The sequence below is a fragment of the Balaenoptera musculus genome, chromosome 20, assembly GCF_009873245.2.
Source record: "Balaenoptera musculus isolate JJ_BM4_2016_0621 chromosome 20, mBalMus1.pri.v3, whole genome shotgun sequence".
Classification (NCBI taxonomy): domain Eukaryota; kingdom Metazoa; phylum Chordata; class Mammalia; order Artiodactyla; family Balaenopteridae; genus Balaenoptera; species Balaenoptera musculus.
Window position 1 is genome coordinate 42,797,944 of NC_045804.1, and position 21,378 is coordinate 42,819,321.

The window sequence follows — 21,378 nt, forward strand, 5'->3', positions numbered from 1 at the left end:
AACAGTTTCGGGGACACAGCCGGTGCTCAGTAAATAGGCATGGAAAGCACAATTTAACTCCCTCCTATGTCTGATCTCCCACTGGTTGCTTAGATCACATGCCTACATTTGCTCCTCTGGCTGTGGAGGTTCCCCTTTTATACCTGCTTATACCACTTATACCTGCTTCTGGCAATTCTGATAAACTACTCAGATCAAGCCTCATCCCTAGAATTTTCTCTAGTCCTGGAAGAGGAAAGCTAATGGATGGTTGACTCTGTGCGTTTAGAGTTTTGGTGTTTGAAATTATTCCTATTGCACACCCACTTGACTGCAGAGAAATCCTTTCTACCAGTACTTTGCTCTGTCTTGCACTTCTCTGCATGTTGACTCTGTTTTCTAAGATAGCAGACCTGCTTACTGGCGGCACCTGGGCCTCACATCCGAAGAGGTCCCCTCCAGCCAGATGCTGGTTCTCTCTCCTAAGTTCCCATTTGAAAACTCCTGGGGGAGGACTAGCCTGACTTGTGTCATGTGTCCACCCTGCATCAGCCAGCTGTGACAGGTGGACTGAGTCCCACAGCCCAGGCATGACCACTGGGGTCCATTCCTGAGTCTCAGGGCTATTTTTGGAGAAGGGAGGCTTGTGAGCTGGGAATCTACCCCAATCTCTGTCTCTTACAGTGGCCCTCCAGCCTTGGCTGATAGGACTCACAGTGGATATCTGACACAAACTGAGCCAGTAAGAATCCCTCTCAGAATTTTGAATAATAAATTAGTGTAGGGTAAATCAGCTTTGTTGAGGCGTAATTTATGTACAATAAAACACACCCAACTTAAATTCAAAGAGTTTTGACAAGTGTACACGCCCATGAAATTACCACCATAATCAAGATATAGAATATTTAAATTATCCCTCAAAGTTCCCTCATGCCCCTTTGTAATCAACTCCTTCAAACCATACCTAGGCAAACACTCATCTATTTTCTGCCGCTACAGATGAGTTGGGCCTTTCCTAGAATTTGGTACAAATGGGATCACACAGCATGTATTCCTCTGCGCCTGGGTTCTATCATTTGGCACAATGCCTGTGAGATTTCTGCATGTTGCCGCATCTATCGGTAATTTGTAGAACACCCAGTTTTGGTCACAAAGTAACAACCGATCAACAGACAGAGAGGAAAGAAGCCAAGATACGGAGGGAAGTAGAGATGGAAGGCCACAGGGTCTAGAAGGGTTAGAGAGTAAACTCAGAGCCTGGTTCTAAAACAAAAACTTTAAAAACCACCACCACTACCCAGGAAAGTACAATACTATCCCATTTATCAAAACAAAGGGGAGGAAAAACAAGCCCATATATGAGTGTATTTGTCTAGGCAAAGGCTGGAAAGATACATACAAAGGGGTTAATTGTGGTTATCTCTGGGTGGTGGGATTATAGGTCTTTAAAAATATTATTTTTGCTTATCTAAATTTTAAAGTTTCTACAATCAACAAGGGTTATTTTTACTTTAAGGGGAAAAAGTATCTTTATTTTCAAACGTGCAGCTTTTCAAATCAGGCCGGGAAACTTCTCAAATGCTTAACATTTTTAAATGATGCAAAATGTTCCTAGCTACATTTCAAACCTCTGATGTGGCAGTTACAGCTCTGCTGCAGTTGTTTAAAAGCAAAACTTCTGAAATAGGATCATTTCTGACTAATTATTCACTAAGCTCGGTTATGTTGAAGGCTCTCTTAAGTCCTCTCAAATTCTAACTGTTCTATTTGTGGGCTAAAACCTTAACCCAGCTGTCCTTGTGATCCCCGAGCCTGCGGTCAAGTGGAAAGGATTGTACTTCCATCATTCTCAGAATGTGGGCCAGCAGAATCACTTGGGGTGGTTATAAAAATGCAGATTCCTGAACTGCACCCCAACATACTGACCCACAGTCTTTGGGAGTGGAGTTCAAAGGGTGACTTTTAACAACTCAATTAGGCTATTCTGAGACACACTCAACTTTGAGAGTCAGTGTGTTCATTTCTGACCAAATAAGCTTAGTTCCTTCCCTTAAACAGGCTTCCTAGGACTCCCACATCTAACCAGCTGATCTTCACCTCAGCTCTGCCTCTGCCCCCAGGACTAGTCATAACCTCAGGCAGAAGAGAACAGAACTGGTATCGATTCTGTTTTGTTTCAAAGAACTGTGTCCTTTGCTTTCGTGTGTTACTCTCTCTTGGGAATACAAGCGCCACCACCCCTACTCCTGAATCTTGGGCCTTTGTGGCGTTCTTGCTGTCTGGGGACCCCTTAGTGTCTAACTGGTTTGTTGCCTGCCTTCACGGACATCCTGTTATGTCCCAGCCAGCGGTTCTATTGTTTTGCATTACCTGTCTCCTGGGAGACCCTGATAATTTGATGACTGCCCTCCAGACTGACCCTTCTCTATTTGTGCTCATATAGAGAAGGTTCAGTCCTCCTCCCCACCCATCCACTCCTACTCCTGGTCTTTGTTCTGTACTGGTGACTGTGCTTATTTCTAGATGCAAGTCCCATTCTGCTGACTGGATCCTAAAAGATGACAAGAAGGAGATTGGCTATAATAACTTAGATTTCTCTTGGGCTCATCCTTCCAAGTTCAACAATGGATGTTGAGCGTATTGAGTCTTACTGGGTCTTAGTTAAGTTGTCTCTAATTATTCTTAGAAGATTTTCTGGGTGCTGCTTTATCTGTACTTACCTTGCCCTCATTTCTTTTTTTAAGTTTTAATGATGGCATACATTGAATTTGTCCTCAAGAATAGAAATAGTTGGACTTCCCTGGTGGCGCAGTGGTTGAGAATCCACCTGCCAATGCAGGGGACACGGGTTTGATCCCTGCTCTGGGAAGATCCCACTTGCCGTGGAGCAGCTAAGCCCGCGAGCCACAACTACTGAGGCCGTGTGCCACAACTACCGAAGCCCACGCACCTAGAGCCCGTGCTCCGCAACAAGAGAAGCCACTGCAACGAGAAGCCCGCGCACCGCAATGAAGAGTAGCTCCCGCTCGACACAACTAGAGAAAGCCAGTGCACAGCAATGAAGACCCAATGCAGCCAAAAAAAAAAAAAAAAAAAAAAAAAAGAATAGAAATAGTCAGTAGAACACCAATGATGTATTACTATAATGTCTATATCACAGTTAAAATCCAAATAGTGTTGTTTTTTGTTTTTTAAGTCAACTCGATCAAAGTCCACTACTTCAAAATCAATAGCCTCTTTGAAATCATAGTAACATTTAAATATGGTTAAAACTCAAATTCAGAAGTTTGGTTAGTTGAAGAGCTTAATCAATTTCCAACTTGTCCAAATAGAATTACCAAGAGCAAAATTTAGGGTTTTTCTTACAGAAATACAGTGCACTAGAATCACTAATACTAGACAGTTGTTAGAAAATTTGGAGTCCTGAGATGCAGAAGATTGTGTTTTTCAAAGATGGCTACACAATACCTCCCACCTCACATGCTCCTCTCCCCTCAGGAGGCATTCTTGAATTCCTCTCCCCTTAAATCTGGGCTGGGCTTCATGACTTCTTAAACAATAGAATCTGGCAGAAGTGAAGTTCTGGGATTTTCAAGGACAGGTCATAAGAAGCTTTGCACTTCTCTTGAAATGCTTGCTCTGGGGCAAGTCAGCCACCGTGTAAGAAATGCAGCTCTCCTGAAACAGCTACGTTGTGAGCAAGCCCAAGCGAGGCATGTGGAGAGAGACAGTCATGTTGCCCAGTGCCTAGCTGCTCCAGCCATGCCAGCCCGTTGCCATCTTGAGCATGAGGTAACAAGGAATCCAGGCCTATTTCAGACAGCTTTCTTGTTGTTCTTCTGCCTAGTTAGAGGTTTGTGTCAAATTATACCACCATTGGCCATTGTGGCCTTAACGAGAGTCCTAAGTCTCCACGCATGGCAAGTGTGTCCACTTAAGTGTTTTGAGATGCTTTTTGCCCCTTCAAGAGCTTCTGTGTTGAGGGATTCCTGGTTGACTGGGCAGCAGCCATTCCCACATATCCATGGCTGGCTGTCAGGGATTTTCAGATGTTGATGAACATAATGGACCGGAAACTGCTAGGCAGCTTTTTGCAACAGGAATCCACCTTTTCTTGGCCCTCCTGGGATTCTTCTCTGCTTTACCATCAGCCATATGGAATTCTGCTGAAGCTCAAACCACAAAGCAAAGGGCCAGTTGCACACAGAAGAGATCGCATTGCACTAAGAAGATTTCTGATACTCTCATTGAGGTCAGGCGGAAGCTGTCCTACAAAATGTAGCTGATATAGGGCCGTCTCCTGAAGGACAGCTTTGAAAAGCATTTCTTTCAGCTCTATCTGGCTTTAACCCTTGAGGCTACAGCTTGAGGATTCTCTATGGCCACAAAATAAACACAAATGCTTATTTCCTAAATCAGAAATAACTACAGAGGGATTACCTGTTGGTCTAACACAGATTACTTTGCAAAATAACACAGCCAACTTTGCGGTTGGTTGAGGAGGTTGGACGGTTAAATTTGCAGGGGAGAGGGTGTTGTGACTCCTGTTAGTATCTTCATCCTTTCCTTTCTTTTGTTATATTCTTTAGTAACTTTTTGAGGCAGTGGATGGGGTTAGCTAGTAGTAGAAGGGGTTAGCTCAGGGTTACTTTTTGCTTCAGTGTGGGCTATTGTTGAAAGACCATCCATACCCGTTTAATGCTATGCCAGGGCAGCAGAGAACATACAAGAAAGCTTTTATTAAGCTTTGTTCCTAGCTCCCACCAGTATTTACTGGGAAGACTGTGGCAACAGAGGGGATCTCTAGCCAACAGTTTCTTAGCTTCGGAATTCAGATGTTTTCAAAATAATGCAATAATGGAGGAGAAAAAGAGGGTCTCGTTTTACAACCATCTAAATAATTTACTTAAAATTGACACCCAAATTTGCTCACCTTTGTATCTATGCCTTGCTCTATACGTTGAAACTTTTGTTCATCATAACAAGGGAATACTAGTGAGAACCACAGTGGTGTTGTCTTGGTTTTCCAAGCCTTCACCCACAAAGGCCCTAAAGACAGCACCACATTTTAAAGGTGCCAGTGCAAATATTTAAACGTGATTACACAGCATGTTCCCCTTGAGAAGCACATCTTGCATTAGAAAAGTCAGCTCAGGAAGTCTCAAGCTTCAGAGCAGAGAAAGATGTTGCTTATATCATGGCGAAATATGGTCAGTGTATAAGGCACTGCTTATGTCAAAGCAACTGAGTAATACCACAAATTAAAAAGAAAACGATTTGCTGATTCACTGCATCCTGGATCAGAATTGCAAACAGAGTTGGTTTTAGTGAGCACAATGAACCAATGGAGAAACATATGGAGAAAGTGTTTGCTACTCTTTTGTCTTTTTTTTTTTTTTTTTCCAAGTAGGGATAAATGGAAATTCTGGCTATGGTAGAATTTGTAGGTTTTCCCTGAGTGCTTCCCTACTCTCCCTCCCTCCCCTGAAGCCCAACTAAATGAGACTATCATTTTGGCTTTTATTGCCTGAAGAAAGCAGGGCAGGCCAGCTAGCCTAGGAGTCCAGCTCTGGGTGTTAATCCCCTAGGTGACCTTGACATCTTGCTACTGAGACCCCACCTGCAAACTGTTCTGATCTTTGAGAGCCTGGATGTCATGGAGAGACGTGCTAAGCTTCTGTAGGATATTTGTAAGATTATAGGTCAATATTTCTGGGATATTCAGAAATTTTATTGGTGGTATGTTTTCTAGTTCACAGTGAAATTATAGCATCCTTTGCTATTTAATAATGCAACCAATCTGCTTATTAAATTTGGCTTTTAAAAACTCATATGGGGGCTTCCCTGGTGGTGCAGTGGTTGAGAATCCGCCTGCCAATGCAGGGGACATGGGTTCGAGCCCTGGTCTGGGAGGATCCCACATGCCGCGGAGCAACTGGGCCCGTGAGCCACAACTACTGAGCCTGCGCATCTGGAGCCTGTGCTCCGCAACAAGAGAGGCCGCGATAGTGAGAGGCCTGCGCACCGCGATGAAGAGTGGCCCCCGCTCGCCGCAACTAGAGAAAGCCCTTGCACAGAAACAAAGACCCAACACAGCCAAAAATAAATAAATACATAAATAAATTTAAAACAAACAAACAAACAAACAAAAAAACTCATATGCACTCTTTGAGGCATTGCGAAATAAAAAAAAATCACAGAAACACTTCTAATTTTCAACCACTTTTAACATAACAAATAGGGGCACATACAGTGCCTTTGGAAGGTGAGCTCATTAAATCTATGCGTCTATAGAAATCTTTGCAGTTAATGGGCCTCATACTCCATCAGGTGTACAGTACATGGATAAATGAAGACATTGGTTCTTATGACAATCTTGCTGAATCTAGAAAACCCATATAGTAAAAAAATGGTGGAGGAAATCTCCACCACCCCCACCCCATCCCCGCAACCAAAGACGAATGCCCTATGGTATTCATTGTAAAAAGTAGAAACACTCTCAGAGATGTGAGGTCTGCAGAATGACTGAGGCACAGAATGACTGAGGCAATACCCATAACACAGAAAGATGAGCTCACTGAGAAACTGAGCCATGAGGCTGAGCTCTGCTAGAACCCCCCAAAAACCAGGAAGGCAAGAAAAATGGGGCATACCTTAGGATCCAGAGAAAAGAAGTCTGTGAAAGGGGTTTGATAACTCCTATTTGTCTGAAGCAGAAACACTTAAAAATTATTTTTAAAACTTCCTGTAATTTAAACATCTTACCTCTACCTTTGTGACACAATCACTGTAATTCTTCAAGTTATCCAATTTTTATACAAAGTATTGGACTGGTTGAATGCCATTTTATAAGTTAGACTGATTTCCTTTATATGGTTTACAATTTTGCTTGCTTTTTGTGTTTGATATGATCAACTTCTACTAAGTTCATTTTTATAAAGACATAATTTATGGGGCTCCCCTGGTGGCTCAGTGGTTAAGAATCCGCCTGCCAATGCAGGGGACACAGGTTCGAGCCCTGGTCCGGGAAGATCCAATATGCCGCGAAACAACTAAGCCCATGCGCCACAACTACTGAGCCTGCGCTCTAGAGCCCGCAAGCCAGAACTACTGAAGCCTGCGAGCCACAACTACTGAAAGCCCGCCGCCTAGAGCCTGTGCTCCACAACAAGAGAAGCCACTGCACTGAGAAGCCCACGCACCACAAAGAAGAGTAGCCCCCGCTCGCCGCAACTAGAGAAAGCCCGCGCACAGCAACGAAGACCCAACGCAGCCAAAAATAATAAATAAATAAATAATAAATAAATTTATTAAAAAAAGACATAATTTATTTTGGATGAGTTTTCCTGTAGTGGAGATTTTTATGACTATCTTTTGTTTCCTAACTTTTGTTGACATGGAGAAAGCTGGGGAGAAACAGATACAATGGTTTTTGTTTTGGGGGGCTTTTTCTGTTCTGTTGCTTATATCCCATGTCGTACAGTAGAAAGAATGATGAACTTCATCTATGAATAGCTTAGGAGAAAAAAGGGAGACCTAAACTTAATTTATAATTAAAATTTAAAATTTAGGTATAGTCCTTCCTTTTATATGACTTTCCCTGAAAAAAAAAAAAGAGAGAGAGTTATTCTAAATGGAAACAGTTTGTTCATCTAAAAACATTAACTTTCTTGGCTCCACCACAGCACTTTTCTTAATATTCAAAATTTAATACGTGTCCAGCTTCACCTACCCTCTACTGAACAGTATGCATTGTTCTTGGTTGTTAAACAGTGTAAACAGCAATTCTTAAATTCCACTGTGATAACAGAGAAACTTAAGCCTACCTACTTTAAAAAAAAGTGAAACCACAATTCACCTAAATGCCAAGAGGTAAGAAAATAAATCAGATTACTACAGAGATGATTTGGAGGCCTTTTGTTTGTTTTCTTTTAAATAAGGTGGTGATTGAAAATGAAAAGGCTCTGAAGTAAAAGCCTAGCTTTGCTATCTTTTATTAAAAATTTAGGGAATACAATTTTAGAAACCTCGGTTTATCCAGCAGTTATCTTAATTTGGGCAGTAGAAAAGGAGCTGGGCAAATATCCCTGATGATGGACTTCTAGGTAATTTCCAGGAATGAAATACCACTATTCTTCTTTTTTTCCTCTTACAAGTCATTTTTCCCAAAGTACACATGGTCCCAGGATTGTTAGATGACTTTTCCATTGTTCTCTTGGTAAGGGGGCAGGATGCATACTTGAATCCTGAACTATTTATTTATTATGATAATAATAATTACTCAAAATTCCCTCCCTGTATGTTTCTGGCTAGGGTGAACTACAAGAGACATTTTTACACAGATCTGGGGTTTGGAAGCAAAGAAGCAACCACTTTTTTTCTTTATAAATTTTATTTATGTATTTATTTATTTTTGGCTGCGTTGGGTCTTCGTTGCTGTGCGCGGGCTTTCTCTAGTTGCGGTGAGCGGGGGCAACTCCTCGTTGCGGTGCACAGGCTTCTCATTGTAGTGGCTTCTCTTGTTGCGGAGTATGGGCTCTAAGGCGCACAGGCTTCAGTAGTTGTGGCGCATGGGCTTAGTTGCTCCGCAGCATGTGGGATCTTCCCAGACCAGGGCTCGAACCCGTGTCCCCTGCACTGGCAGGTGGATTCCTAACCACTGTGCCACAAGGGAAGCCCCAAGAAGCAACCACTTTGTAGGTCATATTATTGCTTATCTGCTGGCTTACCTTGTTGGCATGGGACAGTGGCTGGACCTACAACTGCTCCACCTTCCCCTGAATCATTCTCCAGCTTTTTCAACTCCTGGGCTAGATATATAATGAAGGGGACAGCTTCTCCCACAGGCTATCTATACCATCAAGGTTAGAGGCAGTGAGAAGTGACATGGTTTCAGTCTGTCCTCCTGGGGTTTTAGCTCATGCTTGTAGGTTCCAGGTTGTACATGCTTTTCCCTACTTTATATCTATCTTCCCTTCCAGGCTGTCTTTGCTGAAGTCAAGCTCCAGGATTAGGTGTGATCACAACAGCTTTACAGAGACTGCTTAAACAGGCCCCACAATTGCGTAAGATTAGATATGATTTACATGATACACACACACACACACACACACACACACACACACACACACAGCTCCTAGTGCATTCTGCTCCTTCTGTTCCTGTGGGTTCTGAGTCTCCGATTGAATCCTGGCTGATTGTATTTCATTGATTTTATAGTTGGGTAAATGCATTATCTTCTTTGGGTTTGCACTTCCAAAAACTTTATCACTCAGAATAGTGTACTGCAGATTGGTTATGTACATTTTGTACTTTGAAGACGAATTAAACTCAATGCCTGAATTTTGAAGAACAATAAACTTGATCAAATAAACAGCTTGTTCACATCTTTAAGCTTTTCACAATTGCCTAACTTACAAAAATTGCTCTGGGACAAAATAAAAAGAGATAATATACACATGCTTCTTAGAAATATGGAGGTAGACATCAGAAGAGAACAATTTAACCAGTTTACCAGTTGCTGCTGGGTGGCAGGAAGTGATGATGAGCGAGAGCCAAGGGCATCAGGAGATGTTGCTTTTGGTAGAAGACTTTTTAAGCATCATTTGACTCCCTAAACTAGTTGAATGGAATATTTTGATAAAAATAAGCATTGTTGGGACTTCCCTGGTGGCGCAGTGGTTAAGAATCCGCCTGCCAATGCAGGGGACACAGGTTCAAGCCCTGGTCTGAGAGGATCCCACATGCCGTGGAGCAACTAAGCCCGTGCGCCACAACTACTGAGCCTGCGCTCTAGAGCCTGAGTGCCACAACTACTGAAGCCCGTGCTCCGCAACAAGAGAACCCACCACAATGAGAAGGCCGTGCACCGCAACGAAAACCCAGAGCAGCCAAAAATAAATAAGTTAATTAATTTAAAAAAAATAGCATTGTTACAAGAAAGTTTTAATAAAAAGCCGAGTTCTGTGCCACTTATTTGTAATAGGGCAGGCAAAAAGAAAGGAAATAGTGGACTTCCCTGGTGGTCCAGTGGTTAAGCCTCTGTGCTCCCAATGCAGGGAGACTGGGTTCAATCCCTGGTTAGGGAAATAGATCCTGCGTGCCACAACTAAGAGTTCACATGCTGCAACTAAAGATCCTACACATGGCAACAAAGATCCTGCGTGCCACAACTAAGACCCAGCACAGCCAAATAAATAAATTAATTAAAAAAAAAAAAGAAGAAGAAGAAAGGAAATAGGAAAGGTTATCATTTGAATTGGACAGTAGAATTTAGTTCTGGAGAGGTTCCAATACAAGTTGAAAGGAAGGTCACGTTTGGGGAGGAATATGAAACAGTAAGATTTCAAGGGATAAGAGAATGAGCTCTTCCTTCTTTAAGACTCATTTGCTACAAAAAGAAAATCTTGGCAACAAGTGTCTCTCCTCCCCAGCTCTCTGCCTTCTCTTATCTGTATCTTGGGAGCTAAATGCATGAAAATTTAAGTAGTTATTGAAACAAGATAATACACTGAAGCAGCTCCTTTCAGAGCCTTGTTTCATGGACTTGAGGAGCCTTGAGTTCTGGGACTGGTATAGTGACGGCCATAAACAATAATTTTCACTTAAGAAAAAACTTTAATTCCTCTCACGGCTTAATTATATTTTAGCCTCATTTATTTCCTTTTCATGACTCAAGCCCTTGGATTTCAACTTCTTGCCAATTCTTCCACATCCTCAATTTGACCTTTCCCTTAGCATTTATTATTTTCCACCCAAGTTCACATATAGAAACATAATTTGGGAATATTAGGACTAATTTAAGTCAAGGCATTGGTGAAAAAAGTTAGGTAGTTAACCCCTTAACAATACCCTCCCCCAAAGGAGTAAATGCATGAGAGTTTTTTTTTTAAAAGAGAAAAAAGATAAGGTTGGGAGGAAAACAACAAGAAAGACATAAAGAAAAGTTCATGGAAAATGGTTCTACTCTGGCAGAAGAAAAACAAATTGTATATTCGGCAGCTTCACTAGTCCTATTTCAAAGCAATAAAATAGTTAGGTTTTATCTTACTAATTCACTTGTATCCATTTTAGAACTGCCTGCTCCTCCATAGTTCAGAGCTTATTCCTTAAATCATTTGGTAATTCCAGCTACATAAATTTCTAATGAGTCCAGTGAAGCCTGAGAGCTGAATGAAAAGTATTACATTACTATCCTGCCTTTATACATAGTTTTTCCTTCTAGAGACATAAAGCATTTCACACATACTTTCTCTTTTATTCAGCAGGCATTTCTAAGAGTGGAACAGCAGGCTGCATACCCTAAGTCATGTGAATTGTCAGCAAGAGAGACTCAAATTCCAGACTTCAAGTTCTGGACTTTTTCCACTGAACTCTGGCACCACTCTAGATCCAAATGATGTACTTTCCAGACTATGGTTCCTTCTGATTGATGACTGCTCATCTTCCTGATTCCTAATTCCCCAAGGGATCCCTCCTAGAGACCCTTCTCTAGGTCAATTTCATTCTGTTATCAACCCCTCTGGGTAAAAATCCTCCACTAGTTACAAATTCGGTTAATGTCTGTTCTTCCTGACTTCTTATCAAAGAGTTTCTACCCTGGCGTCACGGTCACATTTGCAGGTTCTTTCCTGGGATGGGTATTGTCTGGGCCTGAAGACAAGCTCTTTTATGAGACTACCTACACTCTTAATTCCTTCTCACCTACCTCAAGTTTTAATTCCCTTTGAGAGACGTTTGTTTGAAATCACTTTGGGTTTGAAATCACTTTTTCCAAGAGAAGAAATCAAGAGCTTGGCAAACAATGAGAGATTTTGTCTGTTGGCTTATTCACTGACTCAAGGACTTTCACTATTCCCTGCTCTGCGACTCTGAAAATAATTTCTTTGTGCTTTCAAATTGCCTGTCAATAAATTGGAATCTCTCCGGTGATAATGACTAGTTTAAAAATATTTTAAAGCATTGATATCAGAGGGGGGTCCCAACTTCTAAAACGCCATTTACTACCCACAATCCTTACATTTATTGACAAAGAAAATGATTAGAATTTGTGTGTGTGTGTGTGTGTGTGTGTGTGTGTGTAATAGGCTGTGTTGGGGGTGAAATGGTAAATGAATTATCCAAAATTAGTGATGTTATCAGACAAGCCATTGAGAAGAAGGATATGTCACTCGCTAGCTCCTCATGTGATATGGGTCCATTAACTTTTGGCTATATTTCAATAAATAAAATTGGAAGACAGAACACTTATTTCCCCATTTGAAGGTATTCCCCAGATATTTTACAAAACTTATGCATTAAAATGTATGATACAATGGACCATGGAGGTGGCAGCGCCATGGCTGAGGCAGTGTGAGAACTGTAGGGTGGGGCGCCCATGGAAGTTGAAGGAGGAAGTGTTTATGAATGACCTGCTAAAATGTGAAATGAAGATGATATTCTCCAAGGCATCAGGCCACTGGAGGACCTGCTGCCCAAAGGGAGCAAAAAGGAGCGCTAGGTCTCTATCTTCTACTTGGCTGAGGGCACTGCCAGCTCAAGGAATGGGAAAAGACCCTAAGATATACACAGGGGCTGCTGCAGGCAGAGCAGTCAGGCTAAGGAGCTGAAGAGAAGAAAACTGTCTCTCTCTCTCCTCCCTCGTTGTCTCCTGTCCCCCCACTCCCCGCCATCCCTCTCTCTATCCCCCCCACGCTTTGCTCCTCATCCCAAGTCCCTCTGAATTCCTGCTTATTAAGATTCCTCCCCCTCCCCTCACTTTAGGCCCTTTCAATCTCCCTGTTAATGGTCTCCCTCCAAGCAGGTCCCCCTCAGCCTCCGCTCACCTCCCCACCCCCTCAGCAAAGGCCTTCCTGATAAGATTTAGGAGCTAGCCAAGTCGATTTATAGATTATCTCTCAGCATGGATTATTTCTACATCTGAAAAAAAAATTAGTCTAGTTTATGTTGATTCTTAGCAGCATTAATTTGGGAATTTCAATTTTTTAAACCAATTTCTCAAACTTTGCCATTGCTCTAGTCACGTCACAGTATGATGCAAAATAAAATAAGGGCAGAATGGTACTTATGCAGGGAAGAGAGATGGAACGAGGGGCCTACAACGCGAATCCACTTGTGTCCCTTTGTGAGGCGATGAGAAAACTAAGGAAACCCATGACTGGGCAAAGCAGGCAGAGACGGTAATGGCTCAGGATCCTCTGATTTTCTGAACGGTGGCAAAATCAAACTAGAACCCAGGTCTCCAAATGTATAATTTCATGGTGTCAGTGAAGCACATGAGCTTAAGAAGTAGGAAGGGGAGTTCACATTCTGGCTCTGCCTCTTAGGAGTGTGAGAATTGGGGAAAGATACTTAGCCTCTTTGAAACTGTTTCTCCTTCTGTGAAATGGGATACATTTGCTGCAGGATTAAATGAGCTAACCTGGCAAGGGCCAAACTGAGTTTAAAAGTCAGCCTTTGCCCCAGCCTCAGCCCTTTGCTTGACAGCTGGAGCAAGCCACAAGGATTGCACAACTCCGAGATTCCCAGGTCACAGCAAGGGAAGGAAGGTGGCCAAATCCTTATCAGGAATTTAAGCCTGGCTTGTTTGCCCCTGGCTCAAACTTATCACTGTGCTGGGATAATTCTCCAACCCTCTCTGGAACTCAGTTCATTCCTCTGTGGGATGAAGAAATAACAATCTATGCCTTTAAGACACAGGTTAGATAAGAACCAATTAATGTTTATAAAATACAGTGTTACCCAAGGATGAGAGTACAGGGTCAAAATGCATTTTCAATACATGCTATTATAGGTCAGGGTAGTGTTTCCCAAATTGTGGAGTTTGAATTGCTGGTGGTATACAAAACATTTTTTGGCTGCCGCATAAAATGACAAAAAATATGTAGAGAGAAAGTGACTCCCTTTCAATTGTCTTTAATTACATCAAGAAGTAATTCTCATTTGGAGTCTCTAATACTTGTTGTTTCTCTCTTTAAAAAGAGAGTAAACCTTGGGAGCCATGCCTTCAGCAAGAGGAGTAATTAAGCAGAATTTAGAAATATTTCCAAAGTTTTAATTTTTATGTTTGTCTTCTAGTTATAGCAAATAACACTGGTTTCCCATTTATGATAATGGCAACCTTTTTTCTTAGGAGTAAATGGAAGTTTTTTTAAAAAATAAATTTATTTTTGGCTGTGTTGGGTCTTTGTTGCTACGCGGGCTTCCTCTAGTTGCGGCGAGCGGGGGCTACTTTTCGTTGCAGTGCGCAGGCTCCTTATTGCGGTGGCTTCTCTTGTTGTGGAGCACGGTCTCTAGGTGCACGGGCTTCAGTAGTTGTGGCTCGCGGGCTCTAGAGCACAGGCTCAGTAGTTGTAGCACACGGGCTTAGTTGCTCCACGGCATGTGGGATCTTCCCGGACCACAGCTCGAACCCATGTCCCCTGCATTGGCAGGTGGATTCTTAACCACTGCGCCACCAGGGAAGCCCAGAAGTTTTAAAATACATTACATATTAGAAAATTTTTAATTTTAAAACTAGGGAATTCCCTGGTGGCCCAGAGGTTAGGACTCTGCACTGTCATTGCTGAAGGCCCGGGTTCAATCCTGGGTTGGGGAACTAAGATCCCACAAGTGGCAAGGCATGGCCAAAAAAACAAAACAAAAAAACTTGATTCAAATAAAAATATTAAGTAAATACTAACATAAATGATATTTGGATTTGGACAAATTGAAAAGGTAGTTTTCAAACACACTGGCCTCATGGATGAGGAGTCCAGGGACCTGGATTCCAGCCCTGCCTCTGGTAGAAACCTACCACGTGACTTGGGTGAAGCTGAGCCTCAGCATCTTCATCTGGAACTAACAGGGCTTGCTCAGTTGGTCCCTAAGGAAACTTCCGGCTCTAATAGCCTATCATTTGAAGCAGATGATTAAGACATTTTCTGTTTTTTGGGTAAGAATCAGTTGTCCTGTTTTCTCTCCATAACCCCCTTCAGGCATTTGATATCTAATCGAAAAGAAGTATGGATCTCCATTTTATTAACACTCATAAGTTTAACTAATGCATATGTTGTTCCAAAAATGCAAAAGAAAGGAAGGGGGCTTCCCTGGTGGCGCAGTGGTTGAGAACCTGCCTGCCAATGCAGGGGACACGGGTTCGCGCCCTGGTCTGGGAAGATCCCACATGCCGCGGAGCGACTAAGCCCGTGAGCCACAGCTACTGAGCCTGCGCGTCTGGAGCCTGTGCTCCGCAACAAGAGAGGCTGCGATAGTGAGAGGCCCGCGCACCGCGATGAAGAGTGGCCCCCACTTGCCGCAACTGGAGAAAGCCCTCACACAGAAACGAAGACCCAACACAGCCATAAATAAATAAATAAATAAAATATTAAAAAAAAAAAAAAAAAAGAAAAGGAAGGAATTATTTGTAATGGAAAGAATACTGGATTTTGAGGGAGATGACATTCATTCTGGTCCTCAAATTTGCCATTTACTGAAAATGTGATCTTAGGTAACCTTAAGTTCCCTTTAGCACTAAAATTCTATGAAACGCAAACAAGTCTATAAAAAGGAAATAGATCAGCTGAGAATTCACTGCCTTTCCTTTCTAATTGAGATATTTAAATACCCTACAGTAATATTTTAATATAGACTGAGAGCTGAAAGGAGATCTTCATTTTTTTTCCCCCACTCTCCAAGATCTTCATTTTAACTCTCATTTTGATACTAGCATTGTACTTGGTACATAGTAGGTAATCAATAAATATTTAATGAATAAATAAAAAGTGGCTTCTCATGAACATGAGGCCAAGAAGAAACACATTTCAGCAGGTAAGAATTTAATTAATTCAGAGGGAGTTAATTGAGCACCTACCATTTGGCGGCCATATTTGCCAAGCATTATACCTTTTATCTTCCATAAATAGCAAGATGAAAAAGACATGGCTTCTGTCTTCTATTAACCAATGACACTTTGAGGGGAGATGGCATGTATACAAATAACCACAGTATGGTAAAAGAACTACAGTGCAATGTGAAAAGCGCCAGGCTCCTCATGAGCAGACCTGTGCCCCATCTTCATTCTTTTACTAACTAGTCACATGAATGTGAGAAACTCATTTGTAGAATCAACTATCAGTTTCATCACCTGTAAAATAAGGTTACACTGTATGATCTCTAAGGTCCCTTCCAGCTATGAATCTGAAAATGATTCTATGCCTCTGAGAAATTAGTTTAAATGCTAGTCTCGAAGACTCCTAACTATACACTGGAGATGATTTCTTCAATACACTTATTTTTCCAGGTAAAAGTAATAAGCAAAATCACACAAATTTTTTTTTTTATTGGCTTCAATCACAATTGCCTTAATCTTTGAACTCTCCTACTAGCAAACTTTCGAATTTGATTTCTCTTGATTTTTGTAAAGACAGTAATAGGAACACTTGCTTTCTCAATTTACCTCAAATACCCTAGTGGGAAGTCAGATGAAAGATTCAATTCAATTCCATTCAACGAACATCTACTGAATATAAATTATGTGCAAAATCTAAAAATGACTCCAAGATAAAGAAAGGTCATGGCCCTCAAGGAAGTTAAAACCAAGTAGAGAAAATGAAACATTTTCATTATACCAAGAGAATGCATTTCATAGAAAGGAAAAAACAAATTCAGAAAGTAAAACAATATGGAAGATTAAAAAAGAACTTAAAAAGAAATGATATGGAGGAGGGTTGGAAATCAGTCAGAAATTCCTCAGCCTAAAAGAAACGATGACCCGTATGTTAGCAAGTAAAGGTATCAGTTGGAAGATCTTGCATTCAAATCCATTCCACCAGGGCAAGACTGGCTGGGGCCAGCAGCTCGAGTAGAGATAGCTTGTGAGCTGTCTGCGGGACTCTCTGGGTCCCCGGAGAAGGACTCAAATTCCAGCCAATGCTGGCACCCTCCAACAGAAGGGAGAAAGAAACAGCTGACTTAAAAAGTTGCCCCCAAAGTCAGGCAACTGAAGTTGAGAAGAGTACAGAAGCATTTCCCAAACAAAGAATAGAGGGGAGGACAAGTAAGAGAAACCCTTGCCTTTCATGCAGTCGGTGAAAGATAATTTTCTTCCCCCTCATAATCTCTACAGATGGTCACAGGCAGGAACATTCAGAAAAATGAAAATGCGAAGCTCTATCAGAGGAAGAGAAAAATGATTGATATGAGGAAAATCTCCGTCACTGCATGGAATATTCCATTTTATACAGATTTCTCCTGAAGGTCCAGGACTGAGCTAAAGGACTGAGCCTGCGTGTAAGTGCCCCGAGTTTGGGGGTAAGGAGAGGAGAAGGGGATGGAGCTGAGTCAGCTCAGCAACAAGCTCTGGGAATCCTACAGAACACTGGAGACAGGGTCTCCACTTACCCTTTTAGATATAATACGATAACTTCCTATAGGCTGCCAGGAGCGTTCTGGCTCAGACATAGATGTAGAAACATCTAGACTGGCTACACCATTTTCCACACTTTGAGTTATTCTGCGTATAGTTGTAAACTAAGATCAAATTATATATCTTTGAAAACCTGATACTAACGTTCTGCTCATACGACACTGTCAAACACCCCACAAAAAATGTGAAATCAGGAAGAAAAGTGAAAAATAAGACAGCAGGGTAAAAGCAGGGGCATTTCTAGACACTTCATCCCCAGTAAGACTACTACAGCCAAAAGGAGTTGCCTCCAGAATTGTCCTCTGGGCTCTATTATTTTCCCTGTATGTTCTACAACTATCAAGGTATCTACTACAGTTTATTAATGCACATGTTTGTGTGTATAAATTCTGCTTGTCCAGCTAAGTTCTGAGCAAATTCCACACTCTTCAATCCAGGATCCCAGACTTAACTCCACAAATCCCAAGATCCGAAACTCCTGCTCTAGGACCCAAGCACTGAATAACTTTGGGTGAATTCCTAGGCTTAGCCTGGGGGAGCTGTAGCAACAATAGCAAAAAGGTCCAAAAAGCAAAACAAACAGGCACACAAGCAACTTTCCTATTGCTTAAACAATGAGGCTGTTCTTACCTTTTTTTTGTCTGGTCTCAGTCAATAGTGAGTCAAAAGACTATGGCAATCTTTTTCATCTTTGAGATTTAACCACACTAGGGAACGATAAAATATTTGGGATTTTGGATGTTGGTTTGTTGTTCTGTTTTGTTTTTGTTTTGTTTTTCTGGTGGTGGTAGGCTTCAAACTCCTGTTGTACAATTATTAGTGGGTTTCTTTTTTTAAAGTCATGTTTGATTGTTATTTTAAGTAAACATTGCTTCCCTTTAGTTATAGGAAGGGAACACTTACTTTCTACTCTCACCAGGATATACATTCAGAAACAAGATCCTGCAAGAATCCTTTCCAATTTAAAGCTAATTTAGAGGTTTGTCTGTAACTTCAGAGACAACCCACTTGAATTGTTCTAACTTTTGGTGAATATGGAGTCTCCCAAAACAGGCCACAATTTTGAATTGGATACATTCATAACATCACGAGGAATATACCTACACTGTCCATATGAGTAATGAGAGTTTAATTACAGGAGAAGCCCACCTTTCTGCACTATTAAATATTATGTATTCTGAAGAAGGAAAGGAAAAAACTCCCCTCCAAATGAAGTTAAAATTACCTACAATGATGTGGTGAAAAGTTTATCTACATAGGAAAATATTATTTTATCGTGAGAAAGAAAAAAAGCAAGACACAAAATTTTATATTGTATTCTACTCCAAAATTCTAATTATTTACATATAAAATGGTTATATTTATTCTCCTTGAACAAAAGAATGTAATAATTTTTGCTTCCCCTCTCTAATGCTTATGTACTTCCCTGTCAGTATAAGAAAACGGTGTAGAAAAATACATCCTTAAGAGATATAACTACATGAAAACGCCAAATTGTGTTTTTGTTGTTGTTTCTTTTTGGCCAAGCTGCGTGGCTTGCTGGATCTTAGTTCCCCGACCAGGGATTGAATCCACACCCTCAGCAGTGAGAGCATGGAATCCTAACCACTGGACCCCCAGGGAATTCCCAATGCCAAACTGTTAATACAACATTTTGCTGAGATATGAGAAAATGGAATAAGACAGGATGTAAATTTTTTTAAAATTATATTTCAAGATAGTAAATGTTGATTCAAAAATTTCAAAAGAAATGATATCCACATAAAAAAATCATGACTAAATCTAAATCACCCTTAGTAGATAACCACACAGCAGCAATGCTTTCTGAATAACTCAAGAATGAGATTCAAGAGAACGGGTTTCTAGCGGTTGGATCAGCTTTGTTTTGGAAGTGAATGCTTTCCAGAACTTTTACTTATGATTTTGATTATACATATACTTGATGTTATTTTTATGGCTCTTTGCCAATCCCTTATATTTTATGAGATTTTGATTTTTCACTTTTGCAGTTAGCTGGGATTATTATGGAGAAAAATAGTATCTAACACTTATATCTTACTCTTAGTATCTGACACTCTGTTGCCAGACCCTGTTCTAAATGTTTTTCTCATATTAACTCACTTAATTCTCAAAACTGTGAAGTAGGTAATATTACCATCTCCATTTTACAGATGAGAAGATTGAGGCATAGGGAGGTTAACAAATTTGCCCAAGGACACACAGCTAGTAAAATTTTAAAAGCCTAGGAGGAAATGCACCAAGGTATTGATGGCGGTTTCTTAGGGTGTGGGGTTATAAAGGAGTGTTAAGAGAGATGACATGACAAGCTCTTGAATTAAGACAGTGGCAGCTGTTTTGGAACAGAGAAGACAGACTCCAGAACGTTTAAGAGAAAATACTGGCAGGGCTTGTGGACTGATTCATGCCACATGGGGTTGGGGGAGAGTGGCCTGAGTCTAAAAACACTCCAGCTTCTGGCTTGGGTGACTGGATGGACGTGCTCACTAGGGCAGGGAATATAACAGATGGAGCAGCTTTGGGAGAGAAGACTATGTTCTCAGTTGTGACATGTCAGGCTTTACTCTAAGTATCTGAATATGTAAATCTGAAGCTCAAGAGAGAAGGCAGGTCTGGACTTGAGAGTCTTCACATAGAGCTGGTAATTAAACCCCAAAGAGAGGTTGTCATAACGCAGGGAGAGTGTGGAAGAAGAAAAACAGCTGTGGAACAAGAATAAAACTCTGGAGAATCTCAGCTTTATGGGATATGCAGGTGATAAGACAGCCATTCGGATTTGACATTAACGTAGCAAATATAAATATGAAATGCCACGTACATATTTGCTTCTCATGGTAGGGTTCATTTATGAGAGACAAGGTAGCATGGAAGCAGGGCAGGGCAGGAGACAAGTTTGGGTTCAAATCTAGCACTTTATCACTTCGGAGCTCTGTAACTATCGTCAAGTTACTAACTGTTGGTAAAATATAAATGATTAATACACTGCTCATACTGCTGTGGGTATTAAATGGGTTAATCCACAAAAGCACTTATATGGCACGGTGCCTGACATGTAGCATGGACCCAATAAACAGCAGATATTATCACTAATGAGTACGCAAATCATACAATTATTTTTCATTCCATTGTCATACTTTGTCAGTTGAGGAAATGGTCTGGAAGTCTGTTGACTAGCAGTAATAAACTAGAGTGGAATTAAACAATTGTACGAAAAAGTCACCAAAACAATTCACAGACACTCAAGAACTGGTATTTTCCATGAATTTGTTTGGTACAGTACATGTAAACAGAGGTAATAGCAGTTGGTTAGAAGAATTAGCAGGGACTGACAAAAATATTGGTATCTGAGCTACAAGACTGCATTAAAATTTTTCTTTTGTTCTACTATAAATATTCAACAACTAGCCCCAGTATCTGGCACAGAGCAAGCCTCAATAAATATGTTTACTGAATGTAACAAAATGATTTTTTTTTTAAAAAGGAGGGGGGATGATTTCTTGTACCTGGTATTAAACATCTCACCATTGGAAGAATTATCCTTATGCAAAGAAAAAGATGAAGTAGCCATGCCTAGGTGCTGTCACTTGAGATCTCTCAAAAGAGTCTGGCTATGCAACTCCTCTCCCATTAGCATCTGCTGCATATTTGAAATTCCCAGCCTTAGCTGTCCTCCTTTGGAACTAGGTTTAGAGTCCATAGAAGAGCCAATTAAAATGCAAATATGTCATCTGTATACGGGAACCAGCTTGGCTTCTGGCAGACACTGACACGTTTATCAGCTCTGCTGTGTGAATGGTTAGCTGCCTCCCAGAGGCCTAGACCTTGGGTGCGGGAAGGGCTGCTTCTCAGCAGACACGGTGGGGTCTGCCTTGGCCAGTGGCAGGGACACTGCTGACCGCCAGCCTCGCTGCAGCCCCGAGGCAGGCCCAGCTGCAGGAAGCAGCCAGGACAAAGACAGCCCCGGCAGGTCTCATGGT